We start from the raw sequence: 22,500 nt of genomic DNA on the forward strand, positions 1-22,500 counted from the left end.
TTCAACCCTGTCCGCAACTCTCCGCTCACTGAAGTTCAATCAGGTGTACCAGAAGGGTCTGTGCTGGGACCACTACTATTTCTAATTGTCTCTATTAATGACCTAACTGTTACAATATTCCCTAAAACACACCTGTTCGCAGATGGTTGTGTTATCTTCTTGGGAAATTAACAACACTGATGATACTTTAACACTCCAAGCTGATCTGGATGATATAGTTGACTGGCGCAGGAAGTGGCTAATGGAATTAAAGGGACACTAAAGCAAAACAATAAATCAACTTGGACTGATAAAGTATTCTTCGAAAACTCTGCTGTAGTTAATTACACTGCAATAGGTGAATTATTGGAAGAGAAAATGAAGCTCAAATACGCTTTTTTTTTTAATTTCGCGCTGTAACCTCAACGTCAGCACTTCAGTGTGGCGACACGACTTCTAAAGTAATTTTTCGTATTTGGGCCACGTTGGCTCAGTAAAAGTTCGCGAAACTTGCCATATTCTGTCTTGGGCTCCTTTAGAACACAATGTAGCTAATCTTTACTGCTTAATGATTAACTAAGACCTAGAAGACGCTGTCAAAATTCCTGACGTCACGGGGAGCTGGTGCGGGAACTTCAAAGTGGCGTCGCCACTCGGCTTCTGTGTTTTTCGTTTCTTTCTGGCTTACCAAGCGGCTTGTCGCAGTAAAAGTGGTGTTTTCGGTATTGTGGAAGGGTAATATACTGATGCAGAAGAAATTATTTTTCTGTTTAGTGTTCCTTTAAATATTAATAAATGTAAGATAATGCGCGCATCCAGATCTAATTCTACTCCTAGCACCCATAATCTTAACAACGTTCTCTTAGATTTTGTCATGTCATATCAATATCTTGGTGTACACAGTACGAATAACTTAAATTGGACTATTCATATAGAGTACGTCATTAACAATGCTAATCGCATACTCGGGTACTTATGGCGCAACTTTTGCAAAGCACCGCCTACTTTAAATCTACAGCTTTACGAGACTGTAATACGCTCGAAACTTGAATATGCATCTGCTATATGGCATCCCAGTAACGTTAACCTCATTACTTCACTTGAACTAGTACAAAATAACTTTACCCATTTCATTCTTTCTAATTATAACCGTACCGCGAGTATAGCCTCAATGGAAACTAATCTAGCACTTATTTCACTAGCTAACCGCCGCAAAGTCGCCCGTCTTTCACTATTTCATAATATTTTCCATCACCACGCTTCACGACGACTTGATAATGCGGCCTAAGCACATTTCAGATCGCGTCGATCATCGCAGTAAGATGGGAATTGTTTCATGTCACACTAAGTCTTCCTTTCAGTCTTTCATCCCTCGTACATCTCAGGAATGGAACCACCTTCACCCAAGTACCGTATAGCCATCACTGATAACAAACTTTTTCGCGAAACATTAGCTAACATTAGGAGAATCATTGTATTACCAGAACTCATCGCACTGGTTCATTTGATTTGCTTTTCTCTACTACTCTGTAACTACTACCCTCTTTAGTGCCATATGATTCTGAGAGTATTTTAAATAAATAAATTAAAAAAAATTAGGAGCAGCTTCACACTATAGTGGTGCGAAGACTGGGCTAACAGCGAAGCTGGCGACCCAACCTAGCTTTATCTCGGTTTGGCCAAGTCTTTGCGAGGTTATGCTTCGAGACTCGGCCACGTTTTGCGCAAGATCACGCCGGAATCATCGGCAGCGCAAGGAGCACCGAACACTTGGTCATTAAAGTACCTGGACGCTCAAACGCTTTCGCTCAGTTTCGCGGGCTCGTAACTCCGGATCTTCTGCGAATCGCCGACGTTTCGCCGCTTCGGCGGCGCGATACTCGGGATCGGACCGAAGTCCTCTCACTCGCTCTCGAGTAGCGGCGCGGCGGCTTTCGCGCCGTGCTTCCTCTTCTTTGGGAGCACGTGTTCGGGAGTGACACTCTTCTTCGGCCGCCTCACCTTCGCGGCGATGTGCTCGGCGCGGAGACGGCTGGGCTTTTCTGTCGCCGCAACGGCGACGCATAGCTATACATCCCGTGGGTCGATGGAGTGACGTCACGGCTTAGCTCCGCCTCTGCGCTGCCGCGGCAGCCACTCCGCATGGCACGGTGTCGTCATGGCTCGGTATAGCTAAGGTGAAGCGATGCGGCGTGCGCGATGACGTCATGGCTCACGCAGCTGTGGCTCTGCGCAGCTCGGGCGAAGCGTTGCTAGGCGACGCATGGTGACGCCATCGCCAGGCGGAGGTTTTGCGGTGTACACTCGACGGACCATCCTCGAGCTTAAACAGCTTCGCTAGTTCACAGAGGTTTGTGCCATTGCGCTTGGACCCGTTCTGCACTACTGCCAGGATCGGCCTACATTTCCGCAAACGTTTTGTAGCCGAACCTAAACAGCTACTCTGTTAAATGTGTCTAGAACTCGGCAAGAAAGCTTTCAATACCTCCGACGAAACGTCTTCTGATTCCTTGCTACTGGCGCAAGGTGTACGTTTGGGCATTTGATATGGCAATGTACCTACCTCAAACATGCACTTCTTTATAATTTCGCACGAGAACTATGTTTTTTTAACATCTAACTCATTTATATTTAAATACTTAATTAAAAGGTGCGGAACGGTCGCGGAGTGCTTCAACTTCTGTTGATAAGCTTTTCCTCTTGGCTATAGTACAAGTAACTGCACTGATAAATACCCGACTAATTGCCAGACCAATCTCTATGGGTATGATTTAAGAGACGCATTGTACTGAGCAATTTACTTCGGCTCCAAGCACAATGCAAGGTTGTCTTGTTTCACAATCGTGGAAGCGTGCGATTGCTTCGCAGTTTTGGAAAATTAGCAGTGCTCGCGAACAACTTTCTGTGGCAATGTAGGAAAATTCAGAGCCCTTCCACTATGTGAAGATAGAAGACCAGCGAAACTATATTGTTGATAACTATATTGAGTTATATATGGTTAATTGCTTTATTGACTGTATGAAGACACATTCACATAACTTCGTTGTCGTCATCGTCTTTTAACGCGACAGCGTTAAGGGCCCCGTGTCGCAGAAAATCCGGCGTCGCCGTCAGTGTTGGCGTTGGCGCCAGCGTCCGCGGCCGAGAAAATCATCCCCAACAACGCAGGGTCTCCGAATATATTTAGGTATATGCATAACGCACGCCTTCTTATATGAAGCGCGATATATACGGGTTATATTGCCAAACCATTCTATCACTAATGTTGCTCATTCCTTGTCTCACATTCTTGACAAAGCTATTCCTCGGAATTTTGATAATAACAATACACAAACAAATTTCATGAAAGAAAACACCCACAGCGCACGCCTTTTATGCTAATTCTTATCAGACTGAAGCATTAAAAGTGCGAAACAAACACGGAAACTTGAAAATGGTGTAATTTCTTTGGCGCGGTTTTGCACTATCTCCGGGATCGGAGGCCGCGTTTCTACCAGAAAGCTTAGGGAGCCGACATGCAACGCTGTTTTAGAGCGTTGCATGTATAGGCTCCCTAAGAAAGCTCGCCTACGTGCAATAGCGTTCGCCGCCAGTGTTGGCCAGTAACCAATACGGTGGCATAAGCTGCAGTCGTCGGGAACCGTGAGAAGCAGTCAGGGGTCTTTGAATGCTATCGCGTTCCACTCTTAAAAGCGAAGCTTAAGCGTCCTCCAATTTTTACTTTCTGTTTACTTTGTCGTTATGGTAACCACTGCTTCGTGGTCACTGTGATGTACTGCAGATCGTTACCGATGCTATCGCGCCTATTCCCGCTACTGTTCGCGAATGCGACCCTTCACAGGCACGCTGTTGTTCTTCATCGGTCACAGAGCGGCTGCCCGCCATTACGGATCCTTCGGATGACACGCGTTCGGCTGTAACGGCTTCCCGTCGCCTTCGCACCCATTCACGCTGTTGCTCACACCCGCACTCTTTCCATGCCCGTTCTTCTTCTTCAGTACGGACTACGCGCGTCCTGGCCATAGCAAGACCAAACTACAACTAGTGATAACGTTGCTAGAGCGATGTCGACGCCACAAGAAAACGAGGCACAGACATTGGTGGGTACATAATGACGCTTTATTATTCCGCCGTCCACTCCGGGGCCACGGAGCACCGCCGGCGCGCAGCAGCAGGCTACTACGGACTCAATTTTGTCGACGCAACTTCTTAAGGCTGTTTCACATGCGGCGACAGGAGCGACGAAAATCGGCGTAGTCGCACGCGTCGCAATGCGATTTTAGAGGGCCCGTTTCACATGGTTGCGATTTCAACAATGCGGCTGGTGCGACGCCCAGGGTTGCTTGCGGACAAATTTCGTGGCATACCTCGCATAATTTTTCAAATATAATGAAAAAAAAAAAAACCTGTGCGTTACAAAATTACTGACCGGTCTTTGATAGGAGCAAATAATACGCGTGTTTTGTGCTTTAAAAACGCTTCAAAGTTTAATTTATTTTGGAGTGCGCAACAGCGCTTTAGGAAGTTCAATGCGAGGAGACATGGCGGACGTAAACAGCTGTTCGCAGCTGGTCGTTCACCGCGGCTGTGCTGTTTCGTGTCTTTTATGGCCGTATCGTTTGTATTGCATACAACAAATTACAAGAGGACTTATCAACAAGCCTATATAGCTGTCCTCATCGCATATGCAGTATTCGGATTTCGAATGCAGTGAAGTCGTCATGTCAACGCAGAGAGACCCTCGCGCTACCCGTGCTTAACATCAGCTTCTGAAGAAAGGATGTGTGTATATTACTCGTAATTGCGCATAAGTGGTTCCTGCTCCTAGAAATATTCTTGCACCAAAAGTAGCAGCAAACACCAACCCAAAAGATCACGTCTGCCCCTGCAGGAAGTTGCAAATGATCTCTGTGTAATTACAGAACGTGCAATCGAATTTGTGTTGTGAACTTGAATCTTAGCGACTGCAGTCACTTGTGTACGTTGTATTATAGCATTCTAACAGACGATATCCTCCGCCACATAGGAAACTAAACAGACCACAGGCGTTGACACTCAGATTACTCCAGGTCGGGGCATACCCTAACCCCGCACTGTTACACAGAATATACCCAGACATACAATCGACCAATGCTTGCGAGCTATGCTCAGACCTAGCTGACTTGGAACATATGCTCTGGCGGTGCCCCGCGTTACACGACGGCGACGATGTCACGTCGACCAAATGGGAGGCTGCCCTAAGCAGCCCCGATCTTGAAGCACAGCTATGGGCTGTCCATCGGGCCCGCGACGCAGCAGACAGGCTCGGCCTTTCTGTGCCGACGTGGGAGCAGCCCGCTACGTGCTGACGCGCGTTCCGAGGGACAATAATAAAGTTTTACCATACCATACCATTCTAACAGACATTGGCGTCGTCTACTTCCTCGCCCTGTGTCTCGCGCTGTTAGTGTGCTGTGAATCTGTATAAAGAAGCTTAAGTCAATATGCTGGAGTACGTAGCACAGCCGAGTAGCCCCACGGCAAACATTAAATACCTTGTTAAGAGTAATTTGTTTCTTTAATAACAAAATAGAACGCTAAAATTTTGTATTCGTAGTGGCAAGCGTAAAGTAAGAAGCTTATCGAAACTATCCGCCAATGGCATGTGTGTGCTTTTACCTGCTTCAGCACATTATCTTCAAAGTGAGGCTGAAAACCCCAGATAACCAAAAAGATATGCAACTGGAGCAGGTGCTATGGTTCTTTTCCTGGAAATGAAAGCCAGCATCCCAATCTGTTAATCTAGTCATGTACTTAACCTGTATTAGACCAATGCTAGAGCCTGCTAACAGGAGCCATTTCAAACTAGATTATTTGACCAAAATAAGAAAGTGCAGGGAAAGCGTCAAGGTACAAGCTAATTTGGTATTCGCGAACTGATCGTATTAGCAAAACTTTTGCCTCCCTGAATTGCCTGCACTAATATAATGGTGAAAACAGGGGAAGCTGATTACCCTTTCTTGCTGTTGAAAAGCTGCTTGAATGTCAATAACATACTACATATGTTCTGAGGGAAAGTGACGCGGACTGATAATATCTCTAAGCTTTTGTATGAGCTTTCTCCATGAACAAGAATGGAATAAAACATTACCTTTGCAAGTCTCCGAATCCAAACATTGTCAAGTTTTTGAGGAGACCACATTATATTTTAAACATATAGACCATAAGAAGTGTGCCTAAGTACAAGTACAGATTGAACATACTTGAGTGGTTGGGTGGCCAGCTGCGAATGCAACAGCGTCCATAGCTGCCACCTCGAGGTCATTGCTAGGTTCCACGTGCGTTTCTCTTATAGCCCATGTACCTGGCAAGGGGAATGACTATGCGTGGTACCATTGCAGCGTTGGCCCGTGCTTTTCTTATTCTTTTTTTTTTGCAATAGGTGGCTGCCAACTCATTCTGTCTGTTCATGTATTTAGCATTTCTGTGCATCTTATGTGCATGGCTTTGTATCATGTTCTGATTGTTGTACTTGCAGACATGCAAGCATCTTTTTTTTAATATATTGCACCAAAGTCATTTATTCAACTTTGTGTTGAAATATACAAAATGTGGCGACTCAGTAATGGCCAAGATGGCCAGCAGCATCGGAAAAAATTATCATGCAGGTCCAATGCGCTTGCTGGAATCGACATGAGGCGAAGCTTTCACGCAACGGTCAAACAAACTCTATAAAACAAGCTGCAATGTGTACAGTTATCCTTATTTCATACGATGCAACACGTACTCATATGCAATGTTTACTTATGCACCGCACAGGTCATATAATGTAATGCATACATAGCTCGGTGAACTCATTCAAACGTCGGTTCACTAAGACTTGGACCTAACCATGAGGCTGAGTTCGTGGGAGTCTGGCTGAGAAGAATTTTGGTGAATATGCGTAAGCGCAAGCTCGACTGAGTAAACTTTTGGTGAATATTGTCACGTGGTAGTCAGGGCAAGCTCAGCTGAGTGTAATTTTCATGAATATGTGTCAGAGCAAGCACAGCCAAGTAGAATTTTGGTGAATAAGATTCGGAGCAAGCTCGGCTGAGTAGAATTTTGATGAATATGAGTCAGAGCAAGCTCGGCTGAGTAATGATGGGCTATGGTTATACGAGTTTATGCAGTAATACATGTAATTGCGAGCTCATTAGCAACATTGCCTCCATGTTGCTGGGCACAGCCTATGCCTCGTGATGCGTCTGCACACTTTATGAGTTGCGCACGTGCAAGAACCACCTACACTTGAAAAGATGCTATCATTGACATAAAGGGATGCAACCAGCTGACTTCACTGCACAATCTTGATCTGGCTTTTTAATGTATTATCTACTGATTATAAAAACAAGGTGTTTGCCTGCTTTCACATTGTTGCATGTGTTTTACAGGAAGTAGAGAGAGGGAAACAAGGAAAGAAAGAATATTTTTGTCGAAGTAGTTTCTTAGAATACTGCGATATGTTACGATCAGCATAAACAAAAGAAATTCGATGCACTGCAGTAAGCGAAATATGCAATTACCTCTTTATATGAGTGTTAATACAGGTGCAGTAAGGATACAAAGTCTGCAACACGTTGAAGGTTTATTGTTTTTCGTGCAGGAGAAAATTGTTACATCAGAAAAATGAGATAAAACGGTTTAAATAAGGGTTCGAAAACAAATTGACGATGCTTTTTTATTCCCAGTCAAAGCGTTAGATATGCTATTGTAGATCGTTCATTACGATATATAGTTTGCACGTTCGCTTGCGAGCTTGACAAGCAGTCGCGTCTCGCAGCGGAAGTAACCTTGAAATCAGACAATTCATTTGGGGAAAACGAGCGGCACCATTTGATCGCAGCACTTCTCCGTAGTTGCTTATGCTTTAACTCTTTCCGTACCGCGTGGAACATAGCCCTCGATCGATGGTTTGAAACGCCGCTTTCGAGACCTTCCGGGCCGCTCACGGACATACTGCGCTAGCTATCGGACGTGAAGGAGAACTCTATTTTAGTTTTCTAAGCAGTTAGCTTTTTTCCCCTCAAGGCGGTGATTTTTAAACGCGCTCCGAAGTTTCGCGATCGTCAAAGCAGAACGCAAAAAAGTCCGGCTCCGGAAACGGCGCGTGCGCTTCGGGAGATCGCAGATATCGCGATTCCGCTATCCTCTGCGGCTGATCTTATCGATACGTCGAATAGCAGCGAGTCCAGAAGACGCTGACTTTTCGTCGAACTTCGAGTCTGAAAGCGACGACGGACGCAAACCAGTCCGGAACATCGGCGGCCGCAGCCCGGCACGCCCAACTGTATTACTTGCAGCAAAATTTTCGTAGCGAAATACCTGTGCGATGACAAATTTTGAATCTTTCGGGGATAGTGCCTAATAGGGGGCAGTACAATTTGTATATCTCATAATTCTCATAAAATGTTTTTTCTTAGTAGATACCCCGCCCCCACGCGTGTCTTTACAAATTTGTTCAATTTTATCGCTCAATTTATTTCTTATTTTCTGACATACATCTCGTTAATAAAACATTTATGCGGGAAAGATGCATTGCTTTTGATTTCTGTTCATGCATTACATTCAATATTGAGTGCTGTAGTTCTTTCAGAGAAAACAAAATCTGCTGTAACATACAAAAAAAAGTCGCAGTTCCGCCCGAAAGGCGAAGCAACGATTGAGATAGCAAATTATTAGATAGCTATACGAAGTAAGGATAGTAGTTTTATCGGCCATATAAAGCTGTAAATATTCACTTACTAACTAAATAAACAAGCACAGTGTCACGCGCGCACAGGTAAACATGAACACATCTCGCTCGATGACCGCGGGAGGTCGTCAAAACGCTGGAGTGAGAAATCGCGCCAGTGGCAGCGAGCAAACTGACCTTCGCGCTGTTTCTCGCTTCAACGCGTAGTCACAGTGGATTGCGTAGTAATGTTAATAACCGAGAACGTCTCCCGTGTGAGCAGATTTTTTCATGTCTTGACAAGTAAAGGAATTAGATTAGATTGTGGGGTTTTACGTGCCAAAACCACGATCTGATTATGAGGCACGCCGTAGCGGGGGACTCCGGAAATTTGGACCACCTGGGGTTCTTTAACGTGCACCTAAATCTAAGTACACAGGTGTAAGTAAAGGAATTAATCAAGTGGCGTTTCATTGCAGAATTTATTTTGAGCACATGGACCCTGATTGTAGCGTCTGTCACACTCTCGAGACAATAGAACACATACTTTGCGTGTGGCCTCAATATGCGGCCGAGAGAAGGACACTAGAGCGTAGTGTTGACTGTTTGAACTCCCGCCCCTTTTCGGAAGCCAAGGTTTTAGGCGCATGGATCATGCCCAGCGCACCTATAAGATCACTTTTGAACTTTATGTGTGAGACGGGCTTAGACGGTCGTCTCTAGGACCTGTGCAGTGTGCAGTGCGCGAAATGTGTTTGTGCGATGACGTTTTGTGTGGACAACACTACTCAGTGCGTGTAGTGTGTGAAAAGTGCACAACCGCGTATTGGACAACGTGTGTAAATAGTAGCTCATTGTACGATATCATAATCACCTGCCACCTACCTCTCCCTGTATCTCCCACTTCCCATTACCCCAGTGAGGAGTAGCAGGCTAGAGACACGCTCTCCAGGCCGACCTATCCTCCCTTCTCTTCATTAAAATCTACTCTCTCTCTCTATTTCGAGCACATAATGCGTAACGAAATGTAGATAACTGACTGCAGTTTCGTTATAGCGCATGATGCCAAGGCACTATGAACGCAAAATTTTAAATAATTATATGGTTTTTCTTATCTGAATGATTAACTCGATGACCGATAAGCAATTATAGCAAGAGCTTAGATAAATGGGCATTCCTCGTTATACCTCGTTATAGCGAAGATGAAGGGGGAGTCAAAGTAACTTCTTTATTTGCATTATGTCGTTATAACCCGTTTCGTTATGACGAGATAATGAATGAATGATTGAATGGATAATCTATCTATCTATCTATCTATCTATCTATCTATCTATCTATCTATCTATCTATCTATCTATCTATCTATCTATCTATCTATCTATCTATCTATCTATCTATCTATCTATCTATCTATCTATCTATCTATCTATCTATCTATCTATCTATCTATCTATCTATCTATCTATCTATCTGCCTGTCTGCCTATCTGCCCGTCTGTCTGTCTGCAGCAGTCCCACTGAGCACAAGACGTTTTGTAGCCGTCTTAGACCAGCCAAAATGGACTAGGACGTCTACAAGTATTCAAGACGGCTACAAAACGTCTTTTTATGTACATTTTGAGGACGTCCTGCCAACGACACATAGAAGACGTCCTTTTGTATCAGAAGCCTAGGAGGCGTTATGTTAAGCTGTTGTTTAAGTTAACATCTTGCTAAGACGGCTAGAAAACGTTTTGTAAAAACGTCTAGAAGATATTTATGTGGATACTTATCCAGATATATTTATAAAATATATATTTCGGTGCTTTCTTCTGCTTTGTACGGTTGCTAGAGTGGATGTACGTGTTTTTTAAGTGCAGACTGTGTGACCAGTACGGTTGCTAGATATCTAGCGCCCGTACTGGTCACACAGTCTGCACTTAAAAAACACATACATCCACTGCCTTTCCTTTCGTCTGTCGTTTTAACATCCTGTAAGGTGCACATTTCCATTAGCCGCACATGTGTCGTTGCGCGGTATGTCCATCGTAGCGCCTATATGTATTTCAAGAAGAAAAACACACGAAGTAAACGTAAAAACAAGTGAGCAGCTTGCACTAGTGGTGCAAGGCTGGAGTAAACAGCGGAGCTGGTGATCGACCTAGCTTCTTCCAGGTTTGCGGCGCGAAGCAATGACATCGCTGGGCGAAGTTGGGTAAGTGATCGCTAGGCGACCGCATTGACGGAGCGGGTCTGCTGGAACGCGGTGTCGGCATTGGAACGCGGTGTCGGTGTTGCAAGACTACGCTATGCATCGCGCAGTGACGCCATCGCTGGCGCGGCGGTGGAGGAGCGTTGCCGGAGCTATAGGAGAAGCGACGCGCAGCTTCGACTCTGCGCCGTCGCTTGATTGAGGCCTCCTCGGCTCTCTGTGCAGGATCAACTCGACGCCAGCGATTTTATTCTTGTTTGGCCAAGCGGCGTAATTCCCGGAAAGCGGCCTCTTCCTCGGGAGTGCAGTTCTACCTCGGTCTCCCCATGGCTGCTACTACCACCCGTACACTCTATAGCAACCCCGCCTTCACACCTGCTACACGGAACGTTTATGGCAAGCGGAGCAGACGCGCTGCGCGCTGTGTCAGGGCGCGGAGTCTTGCGAAGCTATCGTACATCTGGTATGGGATTGCTAGGCAACGCAGAGACGTCATAGCTCGGCGAGGTTTTGCGGCTCGCGGCACAAATTACGGCCGGCTTAAACAGCTCCGCTATTAAAATTGCGCTAGATTGAAATCGGAGAGAGAGAGAGAGAGAGAAACGAGAAGGGAAAGGTAGGGAGGTTAACCAAGGACGTGCCCGGTTGGCTACCCTACGCTTGGGGAGAGGGAAGGGGGAAGAATAGATAAGGAGCGAGAATATAAATAATCATAAAGAGTCAGTCTTTCTCAGAGTCAGTCGCAGAGGAAGGTCCACTGTCAGAAGCGCTCATACAGTCCAGTCTCCTTCAAGAAGTGAAGAAGAGCTTTTGTGGCATTTCGCATGCGAGAATGCGTAGGCCATGGTCCCAGAATCTTTTCCTCTGAGAGCACTCTGCTATCTAACATGCTGACTTGAGCTTGAAGAATCCGTCGTTGAGCGTCAAAAGCTGAGCAATGACACAGAAGGTAGTCTAGCGTCTCATCGCACCCGCGCGAATTGCATGCCGCACTGTTAGCCATTCCTATTAGGAATAATAGGAATTTGTAAATGCGACGCCCTACCACACGCGACAAAGTTGCTTCGCTATGGGAGAGTCCAGGTGGCAGGCGAAGTCGCCATTTAGGGTCGAGAGAATGCAAGCATAAGTTGCTGAAACCTCGTGAATTCCGTCTTAGAAGTGTGATGTTGCGAGTTAGTGATTAAGTTGCCGCGCAGCGTCCATTCTTGAGAGCGGTATAGGCACTCGCTGATGTTTTTGATGAGCCGAGCGAGCAGCGTCATCGGCGCTGTCGTTGCCAATAATTCCGCAGTGGCTCGGCAACCACTGAAATACAATATCGCGTCCTTTCTCGATCGCATGGTGATGAGCTTGCCTTATTTCGTATACCAGCTGTTCGTGTAACCCATGACGTAGGGAAAACTGCAGAGTTTGTAGGGCTGCTTTCGAATCGCAGAAAATGGCCCAACGATTTGGTGGTTGCTGGAGCACGTAATGGATTGCACCTTCAAGAGCCTCAAGTTCTGCTGCTGTCGACGTGGTGTTGTGAAAGTATTTAAATTGCAAAGAGACGGCGTCCGATGGAACAACCACTGCTCCGGTAGAGCTGTTTGAATTGGTGGAACCGTCCATGTAAATATGTATTTGGTCGAGATAAGACTCGTGTAGGCAGAGCAGGGACAACTGCTTCAGGGCTAAGGTGACAGGTCTGATTTCTTAGCAATACCAGGAACTGAGAGGCACACGTGAATTTGCCGGAGACGCCACAATGCCGATGTTGGGCGTTTTGCAGGCTTGAAGCCAGAAGGTATCGACCTATGGCCCTTAAACACGTTAATTGTGGAAACAGAAAATGTCAGAAATGAATCCAATGATTGTACGTGCCAAAACTATGAAGCAGACTGTAGGTGAAGACTCAGAATTAATTTTGACCACCTGGGATAATTAACGTAAACATCAATCTAAGCACACGAGCGTTGTTGCGTTTCGCTCCTATCACCCGCGATATCGAGCTCAGCAGCGCGATGCTATCCAGCGCGTTATTTGGCAGTTTTTCGCTTTTACCGAAATATGCAGATTGAGCTGCATCACAATTGCGCTGTCAGTTGTTCAATCAAGTAGTAAAAACCTATAGTATCGCAAGTTGATCAATTCCTAATTTATTAAGCTTTTCACTGTCGTGTACTCCGAAGTTCTGAGGGTGAATCGTTCATTGCATCACTCTTTCAAATTAAATACCTATATACGTTTAAAAGCTACAGCTACAATTGGCGCCATAAATATTCACGTGCACTATGGGGGCAGAGCAGCATATCACGCATTTCATCTAGACTTGTTCATTTTGTCCAGTAATTTGCAACAACAGCACAGGCGATTTTTGAAGTGCACCACATATTATAGTAAGTGTTTCCAGAAATTTTAATACTGCAAAGTTTATTTGCGACGTATTGGAAATGTTTTGAATGACCTTGCTTCGTATATTTACTTGGAATATTTTTCACGATAAATAGAAGCGCGAACTTAACTCGTAACTCTGCACTAAGACCGATGTTTCAGTTACCAGGACTCAGTACTGCCATATGTATACCGCCGATTCATGGCGGGGGCGGGGGGTATTATACAAGTGCTACCTAGATTAGAGCACTTAAAGCGGGCAAATTTGCTATAGAAGGAAGTTTCCAGTCCACGTGAACTTATCACAATGTCTGCAAGGGCTCTGCAAAAAAAAAAAAATGTTAAAAAATTTGTCGCCGTTTCACTCGAAAGGCGAAGCATCAATTGTGATAGCAAATTAGTAGAGTAATACGGAGTAATAAGGAGTAATACGGAGTAAGGATAGTAGGTTTATCAGTTATGTAAACCTGGACATGCGGCAGCACCAGCAACGCGCAGAACTGTTGCCGACGCCGTCGGCGTTTTGCCCGCGTTTGCACCGAACGCGCGCGGCGTTGTTGACTGTTGCCGGTGCCTCTGGGGGTGGCTCGGAGGTTTTCGATGAGATCAGAATGGGACACTCGCCGAGCAGCGTCGGAAATCATACCCCCTTCTCGCCTCACAACGTTTTTATATAAATACGCATTGGGTCCCGCAGCTAAACATCGCCTCCCCACCCTTGGCTAACCTAAGGCTAACCATAGCTTGGCTAAGTTTTGCTAGGAAATGCTATGTGCTGCTAGGCACGGTATACCGAATCGGCTCGCCCCCAACGCGCAGATTCTCACATGAGCGCACGACGCGCTTCAAGAGGAGCGGCTTCTTCGGGTGTTCGGATCTTCTTTGGTCGTCCCATGTCAAGGCTACATGCACTCGCCACAGAGTCAGCGCGGGTTCTGCCGCCATCGCGGCGGCTCCGAGCTTTATCTCACAGGTGAATTCATGGCCATACTGCGCCTCCACACTTGCCGGGGCGTGGGTGGTCGAAACCTGCCAAGCCGCCGCCAGAGGCACCTGCTACAGTCACTGACACCGCGCGCGCTTGGCGCGAACGCGGGGAAACGGGGAAACGCGGACGGCATCGGCAGCAGCACTGCGCGTTGCTTCGTTGGTGCTGCTACAATTTTATTTTCTCTCTCTATCTCTCTCTTTCACTCTCATTTTCTCTTTCTCTCTCCCGAGCATAGCGTGCTGCGCGCGCACGCCCTCCATCCCTCTCCTTAATGTCCCATGTGAAGGCAACATGTGCACGGCACGCAGACGAGGCGAAGCACACGCCGCTCCGCGATGTGGTTGCTAGGCAACGCACGGTGACATTATCGGTCAGCGAGGTTTTTTGTACACGCGTTACGGACTGATGGTCGGCCTAAACAGCTCCGCTGTTAGAAAATCACATTTTTCAATTAGCGGTATCTTTCAGACCCGCGTATACTGAATCTATTTTGTCTGCTTTAGATGTGTTATTAGGTGCAGTTTACAAAATTCTGATATCGTTTAGTATTGCTATGTCGCAGAGTTGTAAACTTGATACTTTGCAACTTTCGAGACTCTTAAGAAAGACAGTGACGGCATTAAATCAGCATCTGCTCCAGCACATACTTGATTGTATATTTTATTTTAAATGCAACAAACGTAATCGAAATCGGTGTAGCGATTGTCGAGGATATCGGTTTCACCATAACTATGTAATCATCCTCATCATCATCAGCCTATATTTATGTCCACTGCAGGACGAAGGCCTCTGCCTGCGATCTCCAATTAAACCTGTCTTGCGCTAGATGATTCCAACTTGCGCCTGCAAATTTCCTGACATCATCACCCCACCTAGTTTTCTGCCGTCCTCGACTGCGCTTCCCTTCTCTTGGTAACCATTCTGTAACTCTAATGCTCCACCGGTTATCCATCCTACGCATCACATAGCCTGCCCAGCTCAGTTGTTTCCTCTCAATGTCAATTAGAATATCGGCTATCCCCGTTCGCTCTCTGATTCACCCGCTATGTGACCTTTGCGGTGATATCGGTAACATCGAACATTTATTTTGGCTATGCGCGCAGTTCGACACAGAAAGAAAAGTGATCAAGTGATGGTCGACAGCCTCGAAAAGAATGGTCTTTTGTACAGGACCTTTGCAGACATCATTTTTCCCGGAGGGCCCACGGCAATCAGGAAGAGAGTACAGCGACTGTTGATTGTCTTCATGCGAGACACGGGGCTCTTCGACACCTGGTGACACACCTCTGATCTCAACTCATTGGAGGCTCAGGCGGAACAATTGCCGGCTATAACCGCGCCTGCTGCAACCCCCCTCTTAACTATATACAGGGTGTCGCGGCTAACTTCAGCGAAGCTGTTCAAGGGAAAAAAGTTTTAGAAAACACGGTGCACACTACAATTATAAGAACTTATGGTGTTCGGTCGTCAGATAGTCGTTGATAGCCCGATAGTAGTTGATAGAGTGAGCCAATTTCAAGTGTACATGAGATTGAATCGTTCGTTCGAATTCTTTACGCAACGCGCAATCCGAAATTGTTTCTTCGCTCACATTCTAGTCTGACTGCGTAGCTCATATTTCCTGTGATCAGGCAGTAGTCATCCCTCTACAGGACGTCGCATATGACGCGGTCTGCCCAGAGCCTGCCTAAGTTAATTCGTTCAGTGTGCGTATGCAGTAGATACCGGCAGCCGTCTTGGTGGCCAAATTGAATGTCCACCACAATGTATCGACGGTCGCCGGACAAGACCACTGTCTAATCAGCGTCCTTGTAACAATGCCCAACAGGGAGCTGAGCCCGGGGATCCGCAATCAACGACGCATTCCGCAGACTGGTTTCCACATAAGGGAAGCCGAAAACGCCATGTGGGGCTCCGGGTAAATTGATTCCGCATTCCCCGGCGATACACTTGCTCTCGAGATGAAAATCCTGACCGAGACACTAGCAATTTCGGGCTGCACCACTTGATGGCTCGACATCCCGTGCGCGGTGCAGCGACTTCTCCGGACTTTCCTTAAAAAAAGTTAATAAAAGTTACGGACGAGTGTTGCCTACGGGCCACATACCAGCATTTTTTTTCTTGTTGGATTCTGGTATTGCATACAAACTTTCTGAACACATTGTCTTCGGCCATCACTGAGGGATGGGCAGAAAGCGTCGTTTGTTGGTTTAAATCAGGAACACAGGACTAGGAAGAAGAAGTCTGGCATACGACTCGCTTTCTTTTGAGAACACGGTCTGAGGAGACGAACCGGTGCAACAACTCCGGCTGCAGTGGTATCATACACGTGATGTAAAGAGAGAGAGAGATAGAGAAACGAGAAGGAAAAGGTAGGGAGGTTAACCGAGGCCATGCCCGGTTGGCTGCCCCACGTGATGTAATGTAAATAAAGTGCACCTGTATATGGTTCACATTTGACGGTAGCTGCCTGTACAAGTTTCAAACGAAGTCATAGGCAGCTTGGGCTGAAGCCCACTTCAATTTTTCTGACTGGTGTTTTTCCTCCTACAGGTAATAAAGATTCCGCAAAAATACTTCTTTTTTCATTGATTATGCTTATTCTCAACGTGTTTAGCACATTTAGATAGAAAATAATCATTGTTGGGTTATTTGTATGTCTCTTCCTTAAATGGTTTTAAATAATCATTCTTTCTTATTCGTATTGCTTACATTCTGTGATGGCCGGAAGATGGTCATTGACTAAGAAGAATTGCTCTGCGAGCAATTAACTGCGTACCTGTAGTTTGCGCGGCGACGCGCGGTCGCGCGCACCGTATCTTGAAAGTGATCTGCAACACGGCTCCTACCTTTGTATGCGCTGTGCTTTCGCCGCTCAGTTTCCCTTGAAGCGATAGACCGCATGAACCTTCGGTCACTGCTGCTGGCGCACTTGCTCACGCCAGCGTTTTGACAGTGGTTGTGTGCGGTCATCGAGTGTGATCTATTCATGTTCGCGCGTGCGCGCTGACACCATCCTTGTTAATTCAGTTAGTAGGCGAATGTGTCCAAATTTATACAGCCGATAAAACTACTATCCTTACTGCGTATAGCTCGCTACTAATTTGCTATCGCAATTGATGCTTCGCAATGCGCAGAAGTGTTGTCGACGGCGGCGGCGTTTTTCCCGCGTTCGCACTGAATGCGCCCGGCGTTGGTGACGTGTTTATGAAGAACGTGCCAACCTTTGCCGTACACCCTATGGCGGTGTACCGTAGCGACCATAAGGCCATGGTCCCTGTGGTAACTAAATAAATGAAAACCACCGGATCATATTTAATTCTAATTTTTTAATAGTTCAAATAACAAATTACGCCATCATATCTTAATAGTCATAATTGGAAATACATAATTCCCATCATAGTACAGTTTCGCTGGTCTTCCATCTCCACCCCAGTGGAAGGGCTGACAGTTTTTTAGCAAGTCGTAGTATGTACGTAAACTGCTTTGTAGCGTAATTATGCAGAGTGAGACTGCATGTTGCAGTGCGCGCAAAAGCCGTGCGACTGATGCGAGGCTCCTCTCACTTCGATGCTACACGCTCTAAGCCCGATGAACATTTGTCCACGAGTGTGCCTGTGCGTGTTTAAGACTGAAATACGTGGTAGTTTCATTCCATTCATGAGTAGCTACCACGTGGGGAACACTTTCTCGACCGGGAGCATCGATGGAGAGACAATTTCGTATGTAATAAATTTACTTCGTCAGATTCTAATGTGATTAGGATTAACAAGACATACGCGCTCCTTAATGGCTTATGTATTTTGTGACCTTCGTGTGGCGACCTAAAATTTCAGCACACCTAAATATAGAAAAGCAAGTCAGTTAGAAAAATAGCCTGCTGTGGGTCATATCGATTATTATTGCGATAGCAATTATATGGACACTTCAACCGGATTTCTGCCGTCGGCGTCGCCGTCGCCCTGAGGTTCCCTATAGATAAAGTCGATGACCATGAGCAACCGTCGTGCATATGGAAGCTGCACTACGCTGCACACGCTAGCACAACGCGAAAGACGAAGCACGTAACTGACACACTAATAGAACGCGCAAGACAAAGCACGTAACTGAATCGTCACCGAGTCAAATCAGCGCGTACAGCGCGTCGTAATTGCAGCCTCCGCGATCAACTTCAGAAACATTTTCAGAGCTAATTGCGGAGGCCACGCTCCGCTGTGCTGAGTACGGTGAACGCCACCTAGGTGGCGTTGGTAGTGCTTCTTGATGCCAGCGTCCCTTCGAATGCTGGCATCGAGGCGTCGTAGTGCTGAGACCACCGAAGCGTTCACTGTCGGTGCGCGTTAGTGTCATAATGCAGTACTTCTCTTTTCTGCTCGTAGGCGGCGGCACCGCCCCGAGCAAGAGCGCGGGTACACGGAGGAGTGTTAGATATATAAGGCGCGTCTGTGTAGCTCTCTGCAAATGCGTTTGTGGCGCAATGGGTTAAACGCTCGGCGATCTATCGTCGCGGACCGAGAGGTCGTGGGTTCGATTTCCAAATTTTGCATGTTTGTGGAACTTTTTCTTCTGGTTTCTTTCTTTGTATTATGTTCTATGACGTATTTCCGTGACGGAAATACGTCAGTGAAGTCTTGGTGGACCCCGGCATAAAACACTTTCGTGTTAAAAAAAAAAAAAAAAACTAGCCTCCTGTGGGTCATATCGATTATTAGTCGTTTAGATTGTTATTACCTATGTTTTTTTGCTGATGCTGCTGCCAGTTAGGGCTCCACCAAAGTCAACTTTACAGATAATCTGCAGCGCTGTCAGATATCGTTGCCCCCCTCCATTTCTGAGAGGGGGGGGGGGGTAATTGCGCTCCTGCCCACCCGGTAGATACGCCTATGATTGAAGTTGCGTTAAACACCCTGTATAAGGCTGTGCAAGTGCCGCAAACTTTCGCGTCAAGTGGTGCCTCCTGGGCTGCTTACGACCGGCGCAACGGTGACGTGGTTTGGCCCACAGCAAAAAACCTCAGTTCAACAGAACAACTTTTATTTTCTTTTTTGCCATATTGTTTTGTTTTAGTTGCGTAAAATAATCGCCCCCTTCGACAGCACTGCAGCGCCAGCTTCGAATTGCAGGCGGCAGCAAACACAAACGAGGCATTATTTGTCCCCAATAATATGGGAAGAAAGGAAATAGGGAATAAAGGTCGGCCTTCAGTTAATAAACTGAGCAGCGGAACAATCATAAAGGCCACGCTGGTGGCCATAAAGTGAGACAAGATCGTAAAGAGGTAATACAGGACACGCGCAGTATGCGAGGTAGAGGAAAGAGCATTGGGCCGGGCTTATGCATGTATCAGCGACCCGACACTGAATAATACATGCGCTCCCGACCTGATGCACGCCGCCAAGCAGTCGTGTCGCTGCGACTGCGGCCCCACGCGGGTGCGCATTTGTGTCTTTCAATAAAGAAGCTGTATGCTGGGTCAATTCTAAATGCGGAAGCATTTCTGTGCCTGCCCAACGAGTAAACCCGTCTGTCCGTCCGTCCTTCTGCCCGCCATGCAAGACGATCGCTTTCAATATGGGGCCCGCAGCAGCGAGCGAATTGGCGTTCGTGCTGCCTCTCGCTTCAACGCGAACTAATCGGTGAGAACACGGCACACATGAAGCTATCAGAACTCGGCGTACTCTGTCCCCCATCGCAGATCGCTGTCAAGATCGGGCCCGCGCGGCCGCAGCATAGCAGCCGCCGCCGGAGTACGGTTGATCACGGTTGATAATGGTACGGTGCCTATGGGTAAGGCGCCGAAGAGTGATACCGGCTTTCGGAACGTTATCGGAACCTTATCAGCGCACCTGGCACTGCAACCTGCAGTAGTTTGCTTGCGTCATCAGTTCACCTTGCGCCGCCGTCTGCAGCAGTTCGTGTCGCCGCAGCGCTGTCTTTTATTAAATTATAGGGTTTTACGTGCCGAAACCACGATATTATTATGAGGCACGCCGCGGTGGGAGGACTGCGGAATAACTTGCAACCCTCTGGGGCTGCTTAACGTGCACCTAAATCTCAGTACACGGGTGGTTTCTGCATTTCGCCCACATCGAAATGCGGCCGCCCGGGCAGGAATTCCATCCCGTGACCTCGTGCTTAGCAGCCCAACATCATAGCCACTAAGCAACCACGGCGGGTCGCTGTCGTTTATACTGGTCGGATCAAGTTTCACAAGATTGATAATGACCCAGGGCTGCGTGGAGATGAGCAAGCGGCACAATGCATACGCATACGTAGACAACTCCCACAGGAGTTGTCGTATTAGAGGGACTTATTTAATTTTGACCATCTGGACTTTATCGTCAGTGTGCCCAAAGCTCGGAATACTTCTCCGTCAATTCAGGTGGTTTCTGAAAATAATTGTCCCAGAGCTAATAAAACGAAGCTAAACAGTAATCCGTGATAAAAGCGAGAGTAGCTCTATTTTGCGTTGGTAACTTTGCACGCTAGCTCTGTTATTATCAAGTGAATTCACTAATACCAACGTTTTATTCCTCCAAATTTCGCTTCACAGTCGTTCAGCTATCATTCGCCACGCAAGCAAGGCGTTGTTTGAACATCGACTCAGTGCCTGCGTCAGTTTCCGCTGCCTTACGCAAAACGGCATGTAAACTGATCAATGACGACGAAAACGACAGCTCTTTCTCAGCACGATTGCGATTTCCTCGTCCTAACTCGAATTTTGAAAAAAAAAAACTTTTCTTATCACGCTTCTTATTTTATTCTTCCATCGCACCTTGCAGCGCTGCCGCGCACCTTGCCGAAACAGCGCTCTCTTCCTGATAGTCAAGACGCGTCCTAGTTTCTCCAAACTTCTTGCTACGACATCGTCCCAGTGCGGATGACAGCGGCCACAGACTAGAGCGCCCCGGGCGACGTGGCAACTTCCCGACAGCATCAGTCGTTCCAAGAAAAATACCTAAGCAAGATCAGAGTACGCGGTTTCATCGATGTTTGCTTCTTTCTTTTTCCTACCGTTGTTATATCGATACGTTGGTCGGCGAGCCACTGCGCATTACTTCTCGAGGCCGCGAGACACAGTGTTCGCCCATCTGAGTACTCGGATCAATGTTGTGGCATCAGGCGCCCCCTCGTGGTTCTCACGGTGCTCTTCTCGCTCCACACTGGCTCGGTATCGCAAGAAACGTGCAGTGTGGGAAAAAGCTACGACCGATGAATCATCAAATTAAGGAAACTCTATTGAATTTGTTGGCATGAGAGATTTGTAGCTAGCAGTGCCCCCCGTTCACTGGTCATTAGCATGAGCCGCGCTTACCATTTCCATACCATATCGCAACGTTACATTTTCAGTCTTAAAATTGCACCACTTTGTCCGTGTCAATGGTTCGAAAAACAAGCGCAGTCTTTTTAGGAACACATTATTTTGTTAACGCGCTGAAACCCTTCGCGTGCATTTTTTTAGAAACGTTTTCTGTGGAGTCTTGCAATTTTATGCATTTATTGCAGTATGTCTACGGAAGAACCACGAATTAGATACGGAACCCAGTGCCACATTTTAGTGTGACATTTACGACGAAGAACTGAAATTTTTATCCTTTCTTAATTTGGTGCGAAGTCAGTGTCACTACTTGGCGAGTTCTAGCAAGAACATTCGAAATGATGATGCGGATTCACGACTGCCTGTTGCAGCACATGCGTCAAAACATTGTGTTCAATTCCGTAATTAGACATTTGCCTTTCATTTTTTCTACAAGGTAACGTGAAGGTGATATGGAATCTTGGAAATTCATTGTGAATTGTAGAACAACTATACATCTGCACGCGTGTAGAGCCATTCCTGCTTGTGAAAGGAACTGGCGAATGCAGAATCCGCACTTGCTGGTGCGAAATACGTAGCCCCCTAACTTTCGTGGCTGCAATGGGCTCCACAACGCTGCACAGTTTAATTGAGGCCAGTGCATAAGCAAAGGCTCGAAAAAGACGGCGAAAGAATTCAATATAGCCTGCGGTGCAGGAACACAAGGTACCAGGCATCTTTTTTATGTAATTCTGATTCCCACCCGGTGTAATCTGGGGTGGGAATCGCCATCTGTTTGTGATGCACTGGTCAACAATCTGGGCGTCTACTTTCACTCCTCGAGGCAGCTTTCTCGGTCTACACATCGGCTCTCAGATGGAGGAGATGCCCCCAACGGGTGATCGTGTGATTGAAGTTGTTTTCTTCAGCGTTCGTAACTATACTGACCTCAGCCACAGTAGACCACAGCACTAG

The sequence above is a fragment of the Dermacentor silvarum genome, chromosome 3, assembly GCF_013339745.2.
Source record: "Dermacentor silvarum isolate Dsil-2018 chromosome 3, BIME_Dsil_1.4, whole genome shotgun sequence".
Taxonomy (NCBI): domain Eukaryota; kingdom Metazoa; phylum Arthropoda; class Arachnida; order Ixodida; family Ixodidae; genus Dermacentor; species Dermacentor silvarum.